At 38.5% G+C, this 5,524-nt stretch overlaps 1 non-coding gene across 1 annotated transcript; it reads right to left on the bottom strand.

The window, feature by feature from the left end:
* Positions 1–2,925: 2,925 nt before the first annotated feature.
* Positions 2,926–3,033, bottom strand: LOC148547333 (small nucleolar RNA R71). Its single transcript, XR_015897925.1, has one exon. It is a non-coding gene; the product is annotated as a small nucleolar RNA R71 (small nucleolar RNA).
* Positions 3,034–5,524: the final 2,491 nt, after the last annotated feature.

Below are 5,524 nucleotides of genomic sequence, written 5' to 3'. Positions count from 1 at the left end.
CAGAGCATGTTAGCATACTATTCACTGAGAGGAGGGGATGTAGCCACTGACAACGGTGATGCCCTTGCATAAAGCCAGCCATGGAAAGGAGTAAGACTGATTGGATGAAGATAGCAGGAAAGCAGAGATTCAGAGGAACAAATGCATCTCCATACGCTTATCTGAAATTCTCACCAATGACTTACATAAGTATTTCTATCTTTTATTATTTATCTTTTGATTATCTAATCCAATCACATTTGACCCTACCTGACTGAGATTTGCAAGGTGACCATAGCTTGCTTCATACCAACAATCTCCGTGGGATTCGACCCTTACTCACGTAAGGTATTACTTGAACGACCCAGTGCACTTGCTGGTCAGTTACACGGAGTTGTGAACCGTGGTCTTGGCATCATGTTTTGGCGCCACTACCAGGGAAAGAAAGAGCGATGAATTTTACATAAGTGTAATCACGATTCCGCGTATCAAGTTTTTGGCGCCGTTGCCGGGGATTGTTTGAGTTTAGACAATTGACGGTTCATCTTGTTGCTCAGATTGGGTAACTTTCTTTTCGTTTTCCTTTCAAAAAAAGTTTTCAAAAACTCTTCTTTTGTTTTCGAAAAAAAAAATGTTTTCAAAAATTTTCTTCAGAATTTTTAAGAATGAATTCTAGTGTTTCATGAAGCATGTGAAGCCTGGCTGGCTGCAAAGCCATGTCTAAATTCTTTTGGACTGAGGCTTCCTAATCATCATCACAAGAGCAAGTTAGTTGTTGCCAATAAAATTTGCTGTTGTATGCATGAGAGGTATCTGCTGAAGCTTGGCTGGCCATTGGCCATGTCTAGTGTTTTGGACCGGAGCTTTCATTGAAAGCTTGGCTGGCTAGTGAGCCATGTCTAATTCCTGGACTGAAGCTTTAGACTAACATGGCAAGATTCCTGGAATTCATATTAAAAATTTTGGAATCCTTATTTTCCTTTTTCATAAAATTTTCGAATAAAATCCAAAAAAAAAAAAATTAGAAAATCATAAAAATCAAAAATATTTTTCTGTTTCTTGTTTGAGTCTTGAGTCATATCATAAGTTTGGTGTCACTTGCATATGCATCTTGCATTTTTTTTCGAAAATATCATGCATTCATAGTGTTCTTCATGATCTTCAAGTTGTTCTTGGTAAGTCTTCTTGTTTAATCTTGATGATTTTTTGTTTTGTGTCTTTTCATGTTTATCATATGCATTCTTGAATTCTTAGTGCGTAAGCATTAAAGAATTCTAAGTTTGGTGTCTTGCATGTTTTCTTTGCATTAAAAGTTTTTCAAAATTGTGTCTATGATGTTCATCTTGGCATTCAAAGTGTTCTTGGTGTTCATCTTGACATTCATAGCATTCTTGCATGCATCACATGTTTTGATCTAAAAATTTCATGCATTGCATAATTTTCATGTCTTTCATAAAAGTTTCAAAAATAAAAAAAAATATCTTTCCCTTTTTCTCTCATCAAATTCGAAAATTTGAGTTGACTTTTTCAAAAAATTTTAAAAATCAAGTTGTTTCTTATGAGTCAAATCAAATTTTCAATTTGAAAATCTTATCTTTTTCAAAATCTTTTTCAAAAATCAAATCTTTTTCAAAATTCTTAGTTATTTTCGAAAATTCCAAAAATATTTTTCAAAAATCTTTTTCTTATTTTTTTATACCAAATTCTCGAAAATAACATAATCAATTAATGTTTTGATTCAAAAATTTGAAGTTTGTTACTTGCTTGTTAAGAAAGATTCAAACTTTGAGTTCTAGAATCATATCTTGTGATTTCTTGTGAATCAAGTCATTAATTGTGTGTGATTTTAAAAATCAAATCTTTTTTTTCAAAAACTAATTTCAATCATATCTTTTCAAAAATATCTTCTTATCTTATCTTTTTCAAAAATATCTTTTCAAATATCTTTTCTAACTTCCTAACTTCTTATTTTTTCAAAATTTGTTTCAACTAACTAACTTTTTGTTTGTTTCTTAACTTTTTCAAAACCACCTAACTAACTCTCTCTCTCTCATTTTCGAAAATATCTTCCCTCTTATTCAAAAATTTCTTTTTAAATTAACTAATTTTTTTTATTTTTTATTTTTGATTTCAAAAATTTTCGAAAAATATACTAAAAAATTTTCAAAAACCAATTTTCAAAAATCACTAACTCCTTTTCAAAAATCATTTTCGAAAATTCCCTCCTTCTCTCTCATCCTATTCTATTTATTCATTCATTAACTAACATCTCTTCCTCACATCATCACCAAATTCGAACCCCCTCTTCTATCTGTGTTCGAATTTCTTCTTCTTTTCTTCTACTAACAATAAGGATCATCTTTACTGTGACATAGAGGATTCCTCTTCTTTTCTTTTTCTCTCCTCTTTCTTACGAGCAGGGACAGAGAAAAATGCATTCTTGTTGAAGCTGATCTAGAACCTGAAAGGACTCTGAAGAGAAAATTAAGAGAAGCTAAATTACAACAATCCAGAGACAACTTGATTGAAAATTTTGAACAAGTAAAGGAGATGGCAGCCGAACCCAACAACAATGCAAGGAGAATGCTTGGTAACTTCACTGCACCTAATTCCAATTTACATGGAAGAAGCATCTCCATTCCTGCCATTGGAGCAAACAACTTTGAGCTGAAACCTCAGTTAGTTTCTCTGATGCAGCAGAACTGCAAGTTTCATGGACTTCCATCTGAAGATCCTTTTCAGTTCTTAACTGAATTCTTGCAGATATGTGATACTGTTAAGACTAATGGAGTAGATCCTGAAGTATACAGGCTTATGCTTTTCCCTTTTGTTGTAAGAGACAGAGCTAGATTATGGTTGGATTCTCAACCCAGAGACAGCCTGAACTCTTGGGATAAGCTGGTCACGGCTTTCTTAGCCAAGTACTTTCCTCCTCAAAAGCTGAGCAAGCTTAGAGCTGATGTTCAAACCTTCAGACAGAAAGAAGGTGAATCCCTCTATGAAGCTTGGGAAAGATACAAACAGATGACCAAAAAGTGTCCTTCTGACATGCTTTCAGAATGGACCATCCTAGATATATTCTATGATGGTTTATCTGAGCTATCAAAGATGTCACTGGACACTTCTGCAGGTGGATCCATTCACCTAAAGAAAACGCCTGCAGAAGCTCAAGAACTCATTGACATGGTTGCTAATAACCAGTTCATGTACACTTCTGAAAGGAATCCTGTGAGTAATGGGACGCCTATGAAGAAGGGAGTTCTTGAGGTTGATACTCTGAATGCCATATTGGCTCAGAATAAAATATTGACTCAGCAAGTCAATATGATTTCTCAGAGTCTGCATGGAATGCAAGCTGCATCCAACAGTACTCAAGAAGCATCTTCTGAAGAAGAAGCTTATGATCCTGAGAACCCTGCAATAGCAGAGGTAAATTACTTAGGTGAACCTTATGGAAACACCTATAACTCAACATGGAGAAATCATCCAAATTTCTCATGGAAGGATCAAAAGCCCCAACAAGGCTTTAATAATGGTGGAAGAAACAGGTTTAGCAATAGCAAGCCTTTTCCATCATCCACTCAGCAACAGACAGAGAACCCTGAACAAAATGCTTCTAATTTAGCAAATCTAGTATCTGATCTATCTAAGGCCACTGTAAGTTTCATGAATGAAACAAGGTCTTCCATTAGAAATTTGGAAGCACAAGTGGGCCAGTTGAGTAAAAGGATCACTGAAATCCCTCCTAGTACTCTCCCAAGTAATACAGAAGAGAACCCAAAAGGAGAGTGCAAGGCCATTGACATAAGTGCCATGGCCGAACCTGTGAGGAGAGGAGAGGACGTGAATCCCAAGGAGGAAGACCTCCTGGGACGTCCAGTGACCAATAAGGAGCTTCCCTCTGAGGAACCAAAGGACTCTGAGGCTCATCTAGAGACCATAGAGATTCCATTGAACCTCCTTATACCCTTCATGAGCTCTGATGAGTATTCCTCTTCTGAAGAGAATGAGGATGTTACTGAAGAGCAAACTGCCAAGTTTCTTGGTGCAATCATGAAGCTGAATGCCAAATTATTTGGCATTGATACTTGGGAAGTTGAACCTCCCTTGTTCATCAATGAACTAAGTGATCTGGATCAACTGACATTGCCTCAGAAGAGACAGGATCCTGGAAAGTTCATAATACCCTGCACCATAGGCACCATGGTCTTTAAGGCTCTGTGTGACCTTGGTTCAGGAATAAACCTCATGCCCCTCTCTGTAATAGAGAAACTGGGAATCTATGGGGTGCAAGCTGCTAAAATCTCATTAGAGATGGCAGACAGCTCTAGAAAACAGGCTTATGGACAAGTAGAGGACGTGTTAGTAAAGGTTGAAGGCCTTTACATCCCTGCTGATTTCATAGTCCTGGATACTGGAAAGGAAGAGGATGAATCCATCATCCTAGGAAGACCTTTCCTGGCCACAGCAAGAGCTGTGATTGATGTTGACAGAGGTGAAATAGTCCTCCAATGGAATGAGGACTCCCTTGTGTTTAAAACTCAAGGATCTCCCTCTGCAACCATGGAGAGGAAGCAGAAAAAGCTTCTCTCCAAACAGAGTCAATCAGAGCCCCCACAGTCAAACTCTAAGTTTGGTGTTGGGAGGCCACAACCAAACTCTAAGTTTGGTGTTGAACTCCCATATCCAAACTCTAAGTTTGGTGTTGGAGAGTCTCAACAAAGTTCTGCACATCTGTGAGGCTCCATGAGAGCCCTCTGTCAAGCTATTGACATTAAAGAAGCGCTTGTTGGGAGGCAACCCAATGTTTATCTAATTCTTATTTTTATTGTTTTTCATGTTTTCTTAGGTTCATGATCATGTGGAGTCACAAAATAAATAGAAAAATTGAAAACGGAATCAAAAACAGCAGAAGAAAAATCACACCCTGGAGGAGCATCTGTCTGGCGTTCAGCGCCAGAACAGAGCATGGTTCTAGCGCTGAACGCCCAAAATGGGCAGCTTCTGGGCGCTGAACGCCAGAACAGGCATGGTTCTGGCGTTCAACGCCAGAAATGGCACACAAATGGGCGCTGAACGCCCAAAATGGCCACCAACCTGGCGCTGAACGCCCAGAGTTGGGTACAAAGGCATTTTTACATGCCTAATGGGTGCAGGGATGTAATTCCTTGAACACCTCAGGATCTGTGGACCCCACAGGATCCACTCAGGATCTGTGCACAGGATCCCCACCTACCTCCACTCACTTCTTCTCACCACTCTCTTTCACACAACCCCATAAACACTCTTCCCCAAAAACCCTTCACCAATCACCTCAATCTCTCTTCCCCATCACCTCTTCACCACTCACATCCATCCACTCTTCCCCATAAACCTACCTCATAAACCCCACCTACCTTCAAAATTCAAAACCAAATCCACCCATATGGCCGAACCTTAACCCCCCCTCCCTTCCCTATATAAAGACCTCCATTCTTCATCAAATTCACACAACACACCCCTCTATACTCCTCTTGGCCGAAACCACATCTCCCTCCCCCCTCCA

This window comes from Arachis ipaensis, chromosome B8 (genome assembly GCF_059453495.1).
Source record: "Arachis ipaensis isolate K30076 ecotype BB chromosome B8, ASM5945349v1, whole genome shotgun sequence".
Classification (NCBI taxonomy): Eukaryota; Viridiplantae; Streptophyta; class Magnoliopsida; order Fabales; family Fabaceae; genus Arachis; species Arachis ipaensis.
Note: the sequence above shows the minus strand (reverse complement) of the source record. Positions and strands in the feature narration are given on the sequence as shown.